Source organism: Arachis hypogaea, chromosome 15 (genome assembly GCF_003086295.3).
Source record: "Arachis hypogaea cultivar Tifrunner chromosome 15, arahy.Tifrunner.gnm2.J5K5, whole genome shotgun sequence".
In the NCBI taxonomy this organism is placed as follows: domain Eukaryota; kingdom Viridiplantae; phylum Streptophyta; class Magnoliopsida; order Fabales; family Fabaceae; genus Arachis; species Arachis hypogaea.
In genome coordinates this window covers 116,009,977-116,031,043 of record NC_092050.1, presented here as the reverse complement: position 1 = coordinate 116,031,043, position 21,067 = coordinate 116,009,977, and positions in this window count along the sequence as shown.

Here is a 21,067-nt window from a genome sequence, read left to right as displayed (position 1 = left end):
CACAAATGTAGGCAACCAAAAATCTTATACAGACCTCACATTCTTTGCAGGCCAGTAGTTAATTTATCTAAATAGAAACAATTAATAATCACGACAAGAATTTCAGCTGATATACCTAAGTTTTTGCTATTTTTTTTAAAGAATGTAAATATTGATTAGTCACTTTCTTACTAACCAACGAAGCTCTTGTCTCACTCAAAGTTATCATGCGAAAACAACAAAAGAACAAAAAAAGGAAATTGTATTGCTAATATAATGCAATTCCTATTTTAGTTTTGTTTAAGCGCTTATTTGGAACGTTAGAAATTAGAATTCACTCGAGTTGAATTCTTTTTCTTATTTTAGAATAACTAAAAATAAACAATTTAAACTCTTTTGAAAATTCTAATTCTCATTTTTTTCTTATGTACAAATCAGACTAAAAGAGATCTAATTTTCAAATCAATTCTCATACCTGTCAAACTTAATACGTCAAATGTCAAATATATTTCTATTTACAATTAATAAAATAACTTTGTTAAGAATAAAATTATAAAAAAATTAACTAAAGAATCAAATTTCATTCTATTAATATATTAAAATTATTTTAAATCATAAAATTAAATTTTAAATAAAAATGATTTTTTAAAGAAAATAAAATTTTTTCTCATATTAAATAGTTTTCCATCAAGAGCCATAACAAACACTTCTAGGTTAGAAACTATACATATTCCTGGATTTTCACCATTAAGGAATCCAATTACCATAAATAAATGGCATATAACAGAATATTTCTTTCGAAGGTAAATACTATGGTGATGAATGCATATTGATTATTTAGGTGATGAAAGTACGTGGCTGAAACTACTTCTATACATGTGACATCGATGCTGGGAGGAACGTCGACAATTACTTTTTTTGAAATAAAGAGCTCAACACACAAGGTGGAGCAATAGAGTAAACCATAACAACATATGAACAGGAACAACACCAGATTACTTAGCGTACATGACAACCCCTAGTCATCTTCGGCAATGCCATCAACAACCAAAGGGTTCACCACCAAGCCATTCATCAGAGAATTCAAAAGACCTGTTTAGAATTTCTGCCACACTAGATACTTGATTTTTGAAGATTCTACGATTCCTTTCTAGCCAGATTGTCCATATAACAGCAAAAAATCCAATGAACCACCGCTTCCTCTCATCCTTCCGCACTGAACCAGTCGTCCAACTTAGGAAGTGATCCTTTAAAGAACCTGGCAGTGTCCAAATCCTCCCAAGAGCGAACAGCCAAGCACTCCACACCTGCCAAGTGAGCTCACACCCAATAAACAAATGAAACGCCGTCTCTTCAGACTTACCGCATAACACACACAAATTATCTTGTTGTGCAATAACACCTAATCTACACAATCTATCCTTGGTTTTCACCCTGCCCACTAACACAAACCAACCAAATAGCTCGATCTTTGGGGGTACGAACCCTCTCCAGATAGCACTAGTGAAACTATAGGTTGTGATGTCCTCCGGAAGAGTCTCTAATTGCAGCACCTGCACAAAGGAGTTAGTGGAAAAAATACCAGATTTATCAAATTTCCATACCACACTATCCTCTCTTTCATTTGTTAACTTTACTGTTTGTAGCCTCTCTTGAAGTTGGTTTACTAGCTCCAACTCCCATTGGAATAACTCTCTCCTCCATTGAAAACTCCAAATCCACTCTAACCCATCCCAGAACCCACAGTCCCCTATAACGGATCCTTTGAGGTTTGAAACCGAGAAAAGTCTTGGAAACACATCTTTCAATGGACCACTAGCTAACCAGTTATCCTCCCAGAACCGGATTAATCTGCCATTACCTACCTCCATGGACAAGCCGCTGACCATCCTTTCTCTCACCTGAGGTTCTCTGATTTGTAATTGACAGATCTCCTTCCAAGGACCCCCTCTTGTAGGTATTGGCTGTCCACTCAGCATCTCAGAAGGATTCATATTATTACAGGAGCAAACAACTTTCTTCCATAAAGGACAGTCCTCCTTCGAGAATCTCCACCACCACTTGAACAGTAAGGCTGTGTTTCGAGTCACTGTATCACCAACTCCCAACCCTCCTGCCTTTTTTGGAGCCATTACTATATCCCATTTTACTAGCGGCATCCCATACCCCCCGTCCTCTTTACTCCATAAGAACCGTCTTTGTAGTGAGATCAGCTTCTCCGCCACTGCTTTGGGCATCTTGTACAAACTGAGATAGTAAACAGGTAGGCTATTAAGGACCGATTTAATGAGGACCAGCTTACCCGCCTTATTGAGGGACTTTGCTTTCCACAGGCTCAGCTTTTCTTCCACCTTATCAATCACCGGTTTCCATGTCCGAACAAGCCTCGGGTTTGCTCCCAGAGAGATGCCCAGGTACCTGACTGGTAAGGAAGCTTCCTTGCAACCCAATACATGACACATCTTCCGTGTCCACCGCCTCTCACAATTCACCGGAATAAAACTGGACTTTTCAAAGTTGATGCTCAAACCAGACATCAGCTCAAAGCAACGCAACAAACGTTGGTAGTTCCTAATCGTCTCCTCCTCAGCAGGACAGAATAGGATCGTGTCGTCTGCAAACTGCAAGTGTGAGAGCTCAATGTTGTCTCGCCCAATCAAAATCGGAATGATACGCTCATTCCTCACAGCCTCCTGAATCATTCTATGGAGAACATCCACCACTAGCACAAACAGAAAGGGGGACAGAGGGTCTCCTTGTCTTAGCCCCCTTTCCATTTTGAACGACTTCGAGGGGGAACCATTAATTAGAACCGACATAGATGCCGAGCAAACACATTCCTTTATCCAAGCCCTCCACCTACTGCCAAATCCCATCTTGTGCAGAACAATATCCACAAAATTTCACTTGACCCTATCATAAGCTTTTTGAAAGTCTAATTTGATTATCGTCGAGCTCTTCTTCTTGACTTTCAGCCACTGCACAGTTTCACAGGCAATCAGAGCCCCATCATGTATTTTCCTGCCCTTCACGAAAGCACTCTGAGTCTCCCCAACTAAACCCGGCATAACCTTCCGCATCCTCCGAACCAACACCTTAGAAATGACCTTGTATACACAACCCACCATACTAATCGGCCGGAGATCTTTAATTTCTTTGGCACCAACAAACTTCGGCGCTAGTGCCACCCAAGTGACATTTGAATCCTTAGGTAGCACCGTAGACTGAAAGAATCCCATCACTGCCTCTGTGAACTCCCTACCGACCTCATCCCAACACTTCTTAATGAAGTTCATATTATACCCGTCACTTCCTGGTGCCTTAGTTGCCTCACAGTCCCAAACTGCTTCCTTTATTTCTTCCACGGATGGCATCAACTCCAGCTCTGTTGCCTCTTCCTCACTTATCTGCTCTACCAGCCCGTCCCGGAACCCTAAATTAGGCGATGTCTCCTGATGGTACAAGTCTTTATAGAATTTTCGTACAGCAACCTTGATCCTGGCTTGATTTCGTACTAGCCTTCCATTGATCATTAGAGTCAATGCGGTTGTTTCTCCTTCGAGCTGAGGCTAAGTTGTGAAAGTAACGAGTATTCCTGTCCATCTCCTTAGCATGCCTGGACCGGGACATCTGCTTCCAATGGAGTTCCTTTCTAATATACCACTTCTTGCATGAGCTTACAAGTGCCTTTCTTCTAGATTCCATAGTCTCATCATACACTCCATTGCTCACCAAGTCATCGACTATCTTGATCTCTTCTTCAAACTTTTTAATCCTCATATCCATGTTTCCAAAATTCTCCTTGTGCCACTTGCCAAGTGGAATCGTCAACCCCTTCAGCTTATCCAAGAATGGAGCATCCCCCAAGTTCCTCCACTCCTCCTTTACCATTCTCCGGAATCCTTGATGAGAAAACCAAGAATCCAGGCTACGAAAAGGTCTTGGTCCCCCTCTCATACGTGTCACATCCACAATCAACGGACAATTGTCTGATAATCCTCTAGGTCCACCTCGCAACCTTGTATCCGGAAATTCTTCTAACCACTCTAGGCTGACCAGGACCCTATCGATGCGACTGCAGGACTGGCCCCTGAACCAAGTGAACGTTCGATCAGTCAGAGCAAGGTCAACTAACTCCATATCCTGAATCCATGATTTAAAATCTACTGCAGACGTCGTCAATGAAACAGCCCCTTTCCTCTCTTCCACCTGAGTAACCTCGTTGAAGTCCCCCAGATAACAAACCGGCACTTGACATAACCCAGCTAGAAAGCTTAACTCTTCCCATACCAACAACTTCTCCTCCCTTACATGTGCACCATACACTAGGCAGAAAGCACAATGAAAGTTATTATTCAACAGCACACCATCCACACATAAGCATCTATCCCCTTTATAGCAGTTATATAGCTTAAATACTGCTTCATCCCACATCAAGAGCATACCTCCTGACGCCCCTTCCGCGCCGACAAACTCCCACTGAACTGCATCATTTCCCCAAAGTTGGGCTACTTCAAACTTAGTTAATGCTGCTTTCTTTGTCTCTATCAATCCTAGCATACTCAGATTAAATTTCCTCCTAAAATTTTTCACCATACTTAATTTTCCAACTCCAGCCAACCCCCTAATATTCCAAGAGCTAAAATTCATTTTAACACATTTATACACACCTTTTTTCGATTTTTCGGGCGACTTCTCCTAGCTTTCTCCTTCTGCTTCGCTTGTTTCTTCTTCCGAGCGATCGCTTCATTTTGTGCTTGCAATATCACCATTATATCATCCTCCTCATCATACTGCACTGCTCCAGACTCCATTGCAAGCTCCCATGCCTTCCTATTTTCGGACATTTCCTTCGCTCTTTTGTCTGGCATTTCTGATATTGCGTCGCTACCCGCATCACAACTGTCACACTCTAGGCCAGTCGAATCCTCAACTGCGTCTTCTCCCTCTATCTTAGACTCTGCCACTATTCCGTGAACCTCATCTCCTTCTGGCCCACCCTCATCGCATTGGCCCCCATTGAGACGTGCCCCTGCATCGCCAAAACCACCAACACGCAAACTAGATTCCTCTCCCAACCAGTCCGAGGCCATCCTTCCTCGTTCCTGCCTTACACTCACCTCAGCCACCCCTCTAGTGACATTCGGCCCTTCAGCGCCTCCACTGATAACCTGCCTGTCTCAGCGAACCCCGGCTCCCCACCATGGACAAGCTGCGCTCACGCTGACTGCTCCCTACCCTTTTCCACCGCGGGCTTCGTCAACCATACATGGCTACCTTCCACGCCTGTGCCCTGGCTTCCCCTTCCTTTCTCGCCGTTAATCGTCGTCGACCACGGCGCCTGGTCCACATCCCCGCTGACTGCGGACTGCTCCAACCGAGATCGCCCTCCGTTATCAACCGCATCCTGGCTCGCCCTTCCTCTCACACCAGCAGTTGCCACAAGCTTCGTCACTCCCTTCGGCTCCCTCCCGTCGGCAAAAGAGTCAGCGCCGACTTTGGCCTCTCCGTCAATACCACAGCCCCGTTCCCCTCCCACATAACCCGCTAGTAATTCTGTCTGACCCAACACCGCCAAGTTACCTCCGACCCGGTCCAGCTTGAAGAGCATAGTTTTGGTCTTCTTGGTTTTGGCCCAACCTCACATCCTTGGCCTTAGAATGGATAGAATGGGCCTCAGCATTATTTTTATGGTGAGTGGGCCCAATGACTTCCAAACCCCTTCTAGTCTTATGCAAAACAGCTTCCTCGCGCATACAACGTCTTTCATAGTCCCATGATATAGTTTTTTCCGAATTTACCTCCTCACTGCTAGCCAGGGATCCCGTAATATCAGCAATTTTCTCTTTGGAATTGATTTCCTTGTTTACCGTTTTAGAAACTAAAGATCTGTTACTCCACTCATTCAAATCCTCTGAGTGAATTACGATTCTACCCCTTTGCTGGTCGTCCTCCCTAGGCACCAAGGCCATCAATTCCGCCTCTGCATCCCACTCCAGCCGCTGTATGTGACTCCGGTAACCCTCAACGTGTCCTAGTCTGTCCTTAGTTGAATGACCGGCTCCTACTGAGAATCCACATTTTCTGGCCGAACCATCCTTTCTCACACTCCCTGCTACTCGAGTTGCATTGCCCCCATTCTCCGTAACGAAGATATCATAACCCTTTGTTCCTATCAGGACACGAATCCGTTCATGAATGACTTCAAACCTGCACGTATCAACCAGAACACGTCCAGCGCCAAACGACAACAAAGAAGTTGTATTCTCATCACAGAACACCACATCACCCCACAGGCTTCCAATCTTATAGAATGTGTCTGCTGACCAAACCTGCAGCGGTAGTCCAACGCACTCAAGCCACACTCTCCTCTTATCGCATCGCACATGCTCCTCCCAGTGGCTCACACTATCAAAGAACTGCAGTAGGCTGCCCATACCAGCACCCAGTGCCTTTTCCAAACCACTAGCACTATCAAAGGTCAACATGGCTTTGTACGCCCCCATGTCGCACACGTTAACCACGTTAGGCCACTCCGTACTTACTATTTCCTTCAATAAACGATAGTCAATAACTGTTGTTGCACTCCCTATAATACTCTTCTGAAGCCAAGCCAGATTATCCGGTATCACTGAGGCTTCCACTTCCTTCACCCCACCATTCCCGCTGCTCTCAATCCCAGTGTCCACCGATTTCATTTTTAACATCTGATCCCTAGTTTGATCGGAGCTACCACCCTGATCACCCTCTTCTTCGCTTGCACGCCTCCTTTCATCCAGATTACGCCCAAGCCTGCCATTAGCTTCCTTACCATTGTCGGCTATCCCGGCAACCGCCGTCCTCGTTGGTGCTTCAACATCTATTGCCTTCTGTTGATTTGACAAATTCCTCCTGTACTTTGCCTCCCCCACAAAAATCTCTTTTCCTCTTAGGTGCATGTGATTCATGTCCGCAATTGCTTTCAAGGCCCCTCCTTTTGTTGTATACCTTATGAACGCAAACAAATAAACAGTACCATTCCTCGTCTTCCTTGAGAGGTAGATGTCATTGATCCTCCCCGTCCATGAAAACAAAGCAAACAGTTCGCGCTTTGAGATATCACTGGGAAGTCTGTCCACAAAGATAGTAAAAGAGTCCTGTTCCAATCGAAGATACTGTTCTCGATTCCAAATCCTTGGATCCTTACCTAGTTGTTGTGGTTGCCTAGTCCTACCCCGCCCGGTGTTTCCCCACCCCGCTCTCTCTCTCTCGCTCTCTCTCATACGTATTGTTTCATCAAATATATATTTAACGTCGACAATTACTGAATCAAAGTCAGAGCTCTACATTATGTTGTCATCCATCTTATTGTGATTAGTTTAAATTAATCTTAATGTTAAAGATGTTGATTTGTGGGCCGTTTTTGCATGGTCCTATAATGCTTTTTTATCTAAAATGTGGATATGGACTTCATTATTTTTTATAATCAAAAGAAAGATGTTACGGGTTTAGGGTCAATTTAATTTTTGGTAATCAATCAGGAAAGAGGAATATTAGTAGCAATTACTAAAGTTGGAAAAAATTAGTTGCTGGTCAACAAAAACCATGTTGATGGAACTAACACTAATTAAATGAGCAGAAAATTGAAAAAAGTGGCCATAACAGGAAGAACAATAGTAGCTATTATAATAGCAACAACAACAATAATGATAATGATGATAATAATAATAATCGATAATATTAGGTAAAAAAATAGTCAGAATTTATTTTATTTAGTGTTTATTAATTATTACAATAATTAATAAATACTAAATAAAAATTTTTTAACTATTTTTAACTAATATTTTTTTGTTATTAACCATATTTGAATAATAATAATAATAATAGGCTCAATATAAAAATGTTAAATTTTGTTGCATGAGGTTTGATGGACTATTTTTATTAGGGTTGATGAATGCATATGTGATTATATCATTACATTATGAATATTTAAGAAATTTTAGTTATGAGAGTGATTATATCATTTAAAGTTAGTATATGTGGTGTCGTATTGTGTTGTCATAAACATTTTTAAATTACAATTAGTTTGGCTTAATGCAATGTATAATAATTTATGGAGGAAAAAAGCTTATATTTTAGTTAATTAGTGGACGACATATCTCATAATTGTTGACACGAAAAGTATATTATGTATAAATTGAGACATTATTTGAGATGGAATGTTTTAGTTTAGAATTTATTTGTTAGTTGGTAAGAGGTAACATGCATGGAACTAGTTAACGTTGCATGATAGAAAATGTTAGATATGGTTATTTTAAGTTGAATGATTTAAGATTTATTATTTAGGGTGTAAGATTTAGAATTTAGAATTTATTGATGAGTGTGTAGAGTTTAGTGGTTAAAAGTTAGGGATAAGGTTTAGGATTTATTGCGTGAAATTTAGGGTTTAGAATTTAGAGGGTTATAGGTTGAAATGTAAAGTTTGGAGGGTTTAAAGTTTAATAGTTTAGAAGGTTTAAAATTTAGGATTGGAAATAGGGGGTGATGGGTGGAAAATGTCAGTTAAGAATTTCTGATAAAAATAGCATTACAAGTACAGTTTTAACTAACGAAAATTCTACTATTAATTTAATTTGTGTCACAATTAAAATTAAATAACCGGAAGTAAAATCCCGGGTCGTTTCCCTAAGAGTTGACACAGCATGCAAATTATTGTTTAGGAATTTTTTGAATATTTTCTGAATTTGAGAATGGGAAAATAAACAACCAAAAATTTGAGCAACGAATAAATAACAAGAGTTGTTATGTATTTGAAATTAAAGGCCTTGGTTAGGGGAGAGAATTGGGGTTTCTATCCTTGTTGTCTTTCCCAAGTAGAATAGTAAATGTTCATTGCTTCTACTTAGTTATCCTCTAACAATTGAAAGAAAGTCAAGTGGCTTCACTAACTCTAGCTCACAAGTCCTAGTCATTTCGTGGGGAATGACTAGAGTTGGTGAGAGTTGAGTTAGCAAACAATTTTCAATTACAAATAATACTTGAGTATCACAACTCAAGGAATCCCAATTAATCAACCCTAAGCCAAGTTGGAATGTGTACTCCATTAACATGAATACCATTTTCATAAAAACATAATAGAAGTAAATAAAAGACATGATAATTCTAAAAAATTAATTAAATAAAAATTGACACGAACAATAATTAACACGAATCAAATACGTACTTAAATTAAACATAAAGTGATTCAATGTATTAATAAAATTCAAAAGTAACAAGATCTAAACATGAATTCAAAGGAATTAAACGGAAAAACAAAAGAAATAGAAGTAATAGAGAAGAAACTCTAAAGACAATAACTCTACTTGAAGGTAGTAGCAGCTCTCTCAAGATCCAATTCAATGCAAAACGAAGAATGTTAAAAATCCTAGGAGAAGTAGTGTTTCTCTTTCTAAAACTCCAAACTAATCAAAAACTAAAGTGGAAAGTGAAGTATGTCCAGTCTCAGCTCCATCCCTGCCTCTAGTCTGTGTTTTCGAGCCTGGATCTAGGTCCAAATCAGCCCAGAAATCGCCCCCAGCGAGTTCTGTTAAGTGCAGCACGTGACACTCTGTCACGCGTACGCGTCGACTACGTGTACGCGTCACTGAACCTTGCACCTGTCCACGCATACGCGTCAGTCACGCGTACGCGTTGCTGAACGACGCCCCTGGTCACGCGTACGCGTCAGCCATGCGTGCGCTCGCTCCTCACTTCTCAAATCTTCAATTTCTTGTACTCCTTCCACTTTAACATGCTTCATCCTCATCCTTTAAGTCATCTATGCCCTGTAAACCTTAAAACACTCAACAAACACATCACGGCATCGAATGGTAATAAAGGAGAATTAAAAATTAACAATTTTAAGGTCTAGGAAACATGTTTTCAATCATAGCACAAAATTAGGAAGGAAACTTAAAAATATGCAATTTACATGAATAAGTATGAGATTAATTGATAAAATCCACTCAATTCAGTCCAAAATATATCATAAAATAGTGATTTATCAGGAGGACCGACGATTACCGGAAGATGGGTACTTGCCTCTACTGAAATTGTAAAAGAATATTATCTATCTATCTATCTATATATATATATATATATATATATAATAAATTATAAATGACTTTTTTGAAGTTTATGTTAAAATGTTTATTTCGTTAAATTTAACCATATATTTGTCTAGTTAAATTTGATTTAATATCAAAATTTAAATAAAAATAAATAAGTAGTGATAATATATTTATTGAAAGTGAAGACTTATAAGTAGTTGTCTTCATGTGAAATTAACAGTTAAAAACTGTTAAATGATAATTTAGTCAAATTTGTCAAATCTTCTAACGATTCTCAAATTATAAATTTACATAAAAACAATTACACGTGAGTTTTTATCTTTTTAAAAACTAGCCAACTAATTAATCACCAAACTGAAATTTAATTTTATAAACATAAGTAAAATTATTAATATTTTTTCCAAATATTGGTTGAGGTAAAAAATATTATATATCTATTAATTAGTAGAAAAATATACTTAACGAACCAACTTTTAACTATCCACATTAACCAATGTTATTTTTTAATTGTAAAAATTCTACTTTTAGAAGGTTTAAGATTTAAAATATAAAATAAACAAAATTATTTTAAAAAAGTTAATTGGCATGGACTAAAAGAAATAAACTTCCTAATTAAAATTTATTGATTTTTTTATTTTAACTCTTATATATACATAATATTCTAAATATATGTAAAAAAAAAAAGAAAATTCTACTTAGCTAGCTTATATATTATGGTTAAGGGTTTATGATTTAGGATCTTAGATTTAGAATTTAGAATTTATTGATGAGTGTGTAAAGTTTAGTGGTTAAAAGTTAAGAATAATGTTTAGGGTTTATTAGGTGAAATTTAAGGTTTAAGATTTAGAAGGTTATATTTTAGAATGTAGGGTTTGGAGGGTTTAAGGTTTAATAGTTTAGAGGGTTTAGAATTTAGGGTTGAAAATAGGGGCGGATCAAGGTTTACCGAAAGAGAGGTAGTTGTCTCCACTAAAATTGTAAAAGTATATATATATATATATATATATATATATATATATATATATATATATATATATATATATATATATATATATATATATTTGTTTTATTTTCTTTGTCTCCATAATAAATTATAAATGAATTTTTTGAGGTTTATGTTAAAATATTTATTTTATTTAATTTAACCATATATTTGTCTTGTTAAATTTGATTTAATATCAAAATTTCAATAAAAATTAACCGTTAAAAACCGTTAAATGATGATTTAGTCAAACTTGTCAAATCTTCTAACGATTCTCAAATTATAACTTTACATAAAAACAACTATACGTGAGTTTTTATTTTTTAAAAAACTAGCCAACTAATTAATCACTAAAATATATGGTAAAGCCATATTGTGTTGATTTTGGTGCTTGTTGATTTGAGGTATGGTTTATTATGGTGGTCGTTGTGGTATTGATATAGATAGGTTGTGTTGATGGATATAAAGATGGTAAGTTAAATTTTAAAGAAAATGGAAGTTTGAGGTTTTGAACAAAAACTTGATTTTTATGAACTTTGGCAGTCCATAACTCGAACCTCAAATTTTGGATGAAGATGAGATTTATTTTAAATCAAAGAGGGTTTTATAAGCATGAGAACAGTATGAATTTTGCGGAAAACCGAATCCTGTAGAGTAAGTTATGGATGTCAGAAATCTGGTGTAAAAACTGAAAATTTTTAAAATACATCAGAATCAGAATTTATGGTGTGTGCACGCGCACCTGGTGTTTTAAAGAAAATGTGCGCATGCACCGATGTATGCTTACTGCTAGTGGCGCTTGCATAGGTGAGGCGCATGCACACTAAGTAGCTCCTGGCTGGTGTGCACACGCACACGCTCTGCTTTCCACAAATTATGTACACGCACACTTGTGTGCGTCCGCACACACTCTATTTTTCCAGCACTTATATTTTTATGATTCAAACATGGTTTCGAACCTCTAAACCTCTATTTTTATCCTTTTAACCCTAGATCTTATTAGTAAGCTTAGTAGTTAGTTGAAGCTAGGAAATTGAGGTAACTTGGAGATGAAGAAAAGGGGTAAACATGATGAATTATAAGAGAATGATGTGAAGGTTAAATGAAATCATGATGCCATGGCTATGATGAATGATTATATAATGAATATGAATGGTTATGAATATTATGCGGCTTATGAATTTAATGATATATGAGATACGAGTTTTTTTGGGTGACAAAACCATGGCCTGCCACCACGTGTTCGAGGTTGAAACTCGATACTCTGTTGACCCTACGTCGTAAGGGTGACCGAGTACGTATAAATTCACGGGAATGGATATCCCCATTGAGTGATATATAAATGAATGAATGAATGTATGAATTTTGAATGAATGAGAAAATCTATGCATAGACTCATGGAGATGCGCGGCGAGGGACAGTCTAAGGGTTTCGGATTTGTCGGGTTGGCTGGATAACCGACAGATGAGCCTCATCAGCCATAGGACAGGCATGCATCATGTGCATTCTGTTTGTTTTGTCTGCTTTGCATTACTTGGGATTGCTTAACTGAATATATAATATGTTAATTGTTATATTTGGTACATGCACTACTTGTTTTCTACTTGTGCTTGAAACTGTTTGGTTGTCTGTCTCTGCTAAACCACTGGTGATGGAGGGACAGAGGAAAGGTGGAACGGGTTGGTGATAAGGTTAGGGTTAAGTAAATAAGTTTAGAATTCCTTAGAATACCTACCCTTGTTATGACTTCTGTTTAGAGTTTAAGTTTTATGACTGAGTGCTGTTGTTCTAGGATCGCCTCAGGCATTCCAAGGACCTTATATATTATATGCATGGCACCTTTACCATGCTGAGAACCTCCAGTTGTCATCCTATACTGTGTTGTTATTTTCAGATGCAGGTCAAGAGGCTCCTCGCTAGGCGTCTGGATCCCTGAAGCGAAGTGGTCCCTGGGTTCTCTTAATTATCAGTTTATGTACATATGTGCTTAGCTTTCTCTCCAAGAAACTTGTTTATTTTGTCCCTCTTATAGGTTGAAGGAGAGTTAAGACTTTATTTCTGTATTTTGGGTATTTTGGGATACTTGTATATGTATGTAAATATTCTCCGACCAGCCTTGACTTCGCAGGTTGAGTCAGGAGCTAGTTATGCTGTATTCTTGTCTACTATCCACTCTTTCGCTTATTCATATCTATGATCTTTAGGTTTCTTAGCACGCAAGTAATTTCGTTTCCTGAGCGTTGCGCTTTTTATTTTGCGATTTTGCTTTACCTCTTTTTTTAAAGGCTCCTAGTATATTATATTTTTCCGCTATTATACGTATGTATTTTATTTTAGAGGTCCGTAACACCACACTACCTCTGTTCTACAGCTTAAGCGTAAAACTCTGTGTAGTAGAGTATAACAAGGAACTCGAATGACAGTATCTCGGCTCAAGAACAAGCCAGACGTTGTCTCACAAGGAGTCTGGACCTTACATCTAGATCTAAATCACCGTTTCAGGTAACCATAAGAACAAATATTTTTTTTATATATTTAATGGATAACGAAAAATATTTAAAATAATTAAACTATATTTCATTAATAGTAACGTATATTTCAAAAGAAGAATTTTAAGTTTATTATAATGTAGTTTATGTATTTTTAATTTTTTAGCATTAATAATAATATGTTTATTGTTAAAGTAATAAGTTGTATTTATTTTTAATATGTTATCATTAATCATGAAATATATAAAAATATTAAATTAAATTTATTTTGTGATAAGTTAATACTCTTTGTTAAGTTTTGATTTTTTTATCTATCTTTTAATTATTTTTCTAGTAATAGTATGGATATTTTTGTTTAGAAATTTTTTTATGTTCATTGATGTATATTATTGTATTTTTTTAATAGAATTTTTATGATTTGTTGTTCATATAAATTTTTTGATTATTTTTATTAATACATATTTTTTATAGAACCTTATTTTTTATTTGATTTTATATATTTTTACTATGTGTTCTTAAATTAGTATATATTTTATTTACTATAGTTAATTTTTATAATACATATTCCATTAGAAAGATATAATTAAATACAAAAAGAGTACTAAAAAAGAATACTAAAAGATTATAACGAAAAGAATACTAAATTTCACCACATAAATTTAAATTCTCTTCTTTAGTATTCTTTTTGTATTTAATCTTTCTAATTTGTATTTAAATTCTCCTCCCCTTCCATTTGTGAATGTGTGAAAATGACTCTCAACCATCACACTACTCACTCTAGATTTCATATGTATGGTGCAGCTCGGTTCAACCATAAACCATTGGACCCCTTCCACGGTTTATGCTTATTTTCGATTCCAACAGAAACTGTGAAACCCCTACTATGGTTTCTAGCCAAATGCAACACGAACGTAAACCGTGGAATCCCTCCAATGATTTATGTGTATTTAGAACCTATAGAACTCCTTCAGCGGTTTATATAGTTTTGTAGAAAATTATATTTTCGTATCCAAACTGCAAAAGTTGTATTTCTATAATTTTAAAATCCAAATATTTTATTTGGGCGATTTGTCATTATTATTATTATTATTATTATTATTATTATTATTATTATTATTATTATATCTCTGTTTTTTTTGTCATGCAATTATTTTCTCTCTCTTTTTTTTATCAAAGATATAAGACTTGAACCCGCAACCTCTTAATTGAGTATGGAGAGACTATGTCATTTGAGTTATAACTCATTGGCAATTATTTTCTCAGTTTGAGTTCGTGAAAATTTTGAAAATTACATTAATGTGATAACAAAAACTGTATTCTATATTCATAAAATGACAAAATTAAAATCTAAACCCAAAAAAAACCCAACAAATAAATCACTTTTATTGAAGTTAATTTGCATCGAGCTAATTATGTCATGAAACAAAACAACTCTACAGACATTGCTAACTCAAGTCAGACAATATCTCCTGAAAAAACTATACGAAAGACACACATCATAAAATAATACTATCCACATTATTTTCATCACCTAAAGAAGCAAAAACCCTTCATCACCTTAGCATTTACCTCTTTAAAAAATTAAAGAAACAAAACAACTTTGTAGCTCAAAATTGGAATCCAAATAACAAATAATTTCACCACCACCTTTTATATACTACTAAAGCCACTTTCAAAACCTCCAACCTAAAATATCCCAAAAAGTCAATAAAGACAACAAGCAATAAAGGAAACTACCACCCCCATATCACCCTTCTTTACACATCGATTGCAAACATACCAAAAATACATAACCCCCTAATCTTGAAGTGCTAACACGATGCCTATGCAGAATTCTTGAACTAATGTTACTTAAAGAAGATAACACTTATGGAACGCTGTATTGATAGGCTCTCGTCTATCATTAGAAAGAATAAAAGATCCATACCAAGGTGTTCTACAAATATTTATCTGCAAATAAAAATAAACTCTCATTCCATACTTGACAGATTTGAACACCCACCATTCTAATTATTAAAAATATAAACCAACTAAATGTTAGGCCTCAAATTTTTCAAGTACGAAGTGGTAGTTCATTATGCAAATTAAATAACAATATTCTAATGTGGCTACTTCCATAAATACATTCCATAAGAAAAATATAGGGAATAGTCAAAAAAGACTTAATTATTATGTAGGGTTGCACATGCATTGGATAATATCTGCATATTCGTAGTAATTATCCGCATCTGATCCAAATTTTTTAGATATTATCTGATCCGCACTATGGTAGGATCGGATTACAGATTTGGCAGTGATATTTACGGATCCGATCCACAGATCCGCATATCCGCACGTCTCATATAAATAACATAGTTTATGATATTTTGTTTTTAGTTTTTTATGTTGTACTTCAACTTAGAATAATTAAACTTAGATCTTGTGTTATTATTTTTTTTTATTCAAGAGATATTTTAAATTTATTATATTTTATTATAAATACTTTTGTATATTTTAAATACTTTAAAAGTTTAATTTTTTTTTATAAATATTAAATATGACATATTACATATAAATATTTTTATTAAAAAATAGTTTTTTAATAATATTTTTATTTTTGTAAAAAAAATTATCAACCCTTGTAACAGATTTTAGGTTAGGTCAGATTGAATAACAGGCAATTTTAGTACTTAAAAAGAAAAGCCTATAGTAGGTTGCAGGCCAGGTGTAACACCCTATTACCCTAAGCCTTACCTCTAGCCATAAAGTAAAAGATAACAAAGTGACATGACAATCCTAAAGCTCATACCGTACTATATATATATATATATATATATATATATATATATATATATATATATAGAAAGAAGTAGTAATACTAGAAGCCCAATGAAAGAATAAAAGCTCAAAGTCGCATAAAGCGAAATTACAAAACACGAAGTGTTCACACACGATAATTAAATGTGTTGGCACGAAAAGAACAAGACATAATATATATATATATATATATATATATATATATATATATATATATATATATATATATATATATATATATATATATAAAACCTTGTAGATAGCTCCAGAATACACATGGTAATAATAATTAAGGTAAACAATATATATATATATATATATATATATATATATATATATATATATATGATACAAAAAGAGGACTAGTCACAGCATGTGGAGTTTAGGCTGGCTAGTCAAACTGAATACAACAGAGTTTTGAAGTTCAAACAGCAACAACCTATCTCTCAATATTTTTAGAAATAAAGCCTCTAAGGCAACAAGTTATATAAATACAAATGACAAGAGAATAACTATATCATCATAACCAAAATACAGAAAGATAGCAAAAGATCTTCCACTCTGTTACCATCCCACAACTCACCGAAGTGGGTTACGACCTGCATCTGAAAAATAACAACATATAGTATGAGAACTGGAGGTTCTCAGTATGGTAATAGTGCCCAATATGTAAGATATAAGGTTCTAGGACGTCAAAGGCAATACTAAAACTTCACATCAATACGGATATATTCAAGCTAAAGAAGTAAATAACTTAAACTATAAATAGGGTAATCTAAAGTAAGGGATTTCTAACTTTCACTAGAACACCATTGTCTCACAGCCTTCACCAACCTACCCTAAGTGCGATCTCATCGCTACTGCCTACCTAACCTCCTCGGTACCAGACAAACACAGATAATGCAAGCAAGTAAATCACATGTAATATACATATACAGCAAGTAAATCAGGAAGCAAATAAGCATGTTATACATTTAGACAAGAGATGCAAATAAGCAAAGCAATCAAAACACTTAGAAGATGCACATGATAAATGCCAATCCTATTGGCTCGTGATATCACTTGTCGGTTCAAAATGTCAACCCGACACATCCCCGAGGTGTCACCTTTCTACCACGACCAGGGATATAGTGCCCTGCCCACTCTTTCTTGCGCCCCGCGATTTATAGTACCCGACACACTCTTTCAGGTTATAGTGCACGAGTTCACTCTGGCGGCAAAGAAGGTTATGCAAGTGAGAGACTGCCTCAGTCCTCACATCTCAATGTAGGTAGGAGACTGCCTCAGCCCCTACGCCAGCACCGCTACCTTGACAAGAGGGAGACTTCCATAGCCCTTATTCGAGGCGCATAGCGACTTACCAATTCAATGCATCTCACGTAAGCGGGAGAATATCACAGCTCTCACATCCGAACGTAGGCGGGAGACTGCCACAGCCCCTACGACGAAGAACAATGCATATGATAATCAAATACTCAATCTCGGAGATCACTGCTCGTAGCACAAGTCTGCTTATACTCATCTCATTAACCATAATCATTCATGTTTTCCAATTCATTGTCACCTCAACGCTCCGCCCAGACACTCAAACTATTCCATCCACAGAACTTCCAAACCTAGTCACGGTCTTCTAAACTTATAATGAAATTTCATCAATTTAATTTACTAACTCACCTCTAATAGTCTTAGTACCTAATTACTAGATAGAAATCTTAAACGGTAATTAAAGAAGTTTAAAAAGTTAGAAAATCCTTGAAAAAGTGAAGAAAACAATTTTTCAGCAAAGCAGGGGTTGTGCGTACGCACACCCCTGTCATGCGTACGCACACGTTGAAGAAAATGCGTCCGCGTATGCGTGGCCAATGTGCTGCGTATGTATACAAGTAAAATTGGACCATGCCGCGTACGCTTCCATGCGCCACGTACGTGGGAGTGCTGGGCAGAGGCCATTACCTGCGTCGCGTGCGTGGGCCGCGTATGCATGTTGTATCAGACTTAGAAAAATTTAAAGTTGCAGAATTTCAGATTTCTGCACTAAACTTTAAATGCTCATAACTTCCTCTATAAAATTCTATTTTCCTCAAACTTTATGTCCATTTAAATCTCTTTAAATCATCTTTAATTTAAAAAAAATCCAATCAATTTCAAAAACCAAGGCTCAAGTTATGATCTGCCAAAGTTCACCAAAAACAGATTTTTACCAAAAGTGACAATTCTCTAGTTTTTTTTCCAAAACTTCTTAAAGCAAACCAAACAAAACACACTCAACACAACTCAAATATTCATAGTAAACACTTCCCAACTATTTTTCAAGCATCTAGCTATCAAACCATCAAATTCTCCTAATTTCCTTAATGTCTTCTTAATATAACCATCTTAAACATAATTAACAAGTCCAACATCAAACAATTCACATATACACCGTTCTAAATCCTCACAAACATTGTTCATCAACTTATCATCATAAATTCTCAAATTTCTCATCATCTATCAACAACAACATAATCAATCATCAATACATCAACAATTTCCCATTATCAACATCATAATTCATCCAATCATCACAATCATCATAATAATCAATATTCATACTCCACCATATACAACTTCTTCAACCTTTATCAAAATCATCATCAACCATAATATTTATTTGCAATTAATCATACAACCACAGCATTCAATCTTATCTTAAAGGCCAGTAGCCTAAGTGTCACGAAACATTACATATTACATAAAGAAAACCAAAACCATACTTTGGCCGATTCCCAATATGTACAAATTCACCAAATTGAGTCCTCAAACAAGCTCAACAACGCTTAGCCACCAAAGATCAACTCCAAGTGCACCAATTCCTCAATTCAATTTCAACCAACAAGAATTTCCAAGTTAAACCATATAAATTACTAAAATCAAAACTTAGGATTCACAAATATGACAAATCACAAGGGTATAGAGTTTTCTTACCTTACCCACTGTGAATTGAGACAAAATCTAATAATAACCCGCTACTAGATCATACCTAAACAACCAAAATCACAAAATCTACTCAAAACAATACCCAAAAATGCAAAATTTGTTAGGGCTAGAAACTAGAACATGAATTTTAAGTTTTTACCTACTTTGTTAGCTAGAATTGAAGAATTCGATGAAAGCTTCACATGGCCACAAACGGCTCATCAATTGGAGCACCGTAGCTCAAATTATGGCTTGAGGAAGATGGAGGTGAATAATGTCAAGCCCTCTTCTCCCTTCTCTTCTCAAACCAGCGTAGCTTCCTTTCTTTGTTGGTAAAATGAGCTGATTTGGCTCATTAATGAGTTTATATATGTTGGGCTTTGAGTCCAACTTGAGTCCAGTCCAACCCGTTAGTATTTTTGGCCAATTTGGCCCAACTTTAGGCCAAACCTTTAGAATTAGCGTTCGGTTTTCAACTTTAAATATTTTCCTAAGTTTTTCTACCGCTTTTTATTGCTCTCACACAGTACTGAATAGACTTAAACTGATACTGTCGACTAATTTATCGGTACGCGTTTTTACGCATATTTCAACAGAAAAATAATTTTTCCCGCTTAAAAAAATTTACTGAATTTGAATTTAATCTTTATATTTTTAAAATAACATTTCAATATTTTCGAACTTATCCCGAACAATTAAATTATTATTTTATTCTAAAATCTAATTCTTATACCAAACTCAGACCAATTAATTACATGACATATCAGAACTATTTTCATTCCTATCCACAAATGTAGGAAACTGAAAATTTTATACAGACCTCACATTCTTTTAGGCCAGTAGTTAATTTATCTATAAAAAAAATTAATAATTACGACAAAAATTTCAGTTGATATACCTATAATTTTTGCTGTCTTTTTTTTATATATATAGAATGTAAATATGATTAGTCACTTTCTTACTAACCAATGAAGCTCTGTCTCACTCAAAGTTATCATGCAAAAACAATAAAAGAACAAAAAAAGGAAAATTGTATTGCTAATATAATGCAATTCCTATTTTAGTTTTGCTTAAGCACTTGATTGGAACTTTAGGAATTAGAATTCACTCGAGTTGAATTCTTTTTCTTATTTTAGAACAACTAAAAATAAATAATATAAATTTTTTTAAAAATTCTAATTCTCATTTACATATCACACCAAAAGAAATCTAAAAATTCTCACACCTCTCAAATTTAATACTTCAAATGTCAAATATATTTCTATTTACAATTAATAAAATAACTTTGTTAAGAATAAATTTATAAAAAAAATTTAACTAAAGAATCAAATTCTATTTTATTAATATATTAAAATCATTTTAAACCATAAAAGTGAATTTCAAATAAAAATAATTTTTTTAAAAAAAAATATTTTTTTTATCATATTAAATAGTTTCCGTCAAGTTCCAAAATTTGAAGAGCCATGACAAACACTTCTAGGTTCTAAGCAGAAACCAAACATATTCCTGAATTTTCACCGTTAAGGAATCCAAGTGCCATAAACAAATGGCATGTAACAGAATGTTTCTTTTGAAAATTAAAGAAACAAAACAACTTAGGGTGTGTTTGGTAACCACGTTTGAAGGAAAAAATTACGTTAGAGCTTTTTGAAAGCTTCACTTTTTTGTTTGGCTAAATTTCTTCTCTACAAATGGAGAAGTGATTTTATGAATAAAATCACATTTAGAAGAAACAATAATTTCTAACTTCTCCGTTGCACTAACGTGCTTTTAGCCAA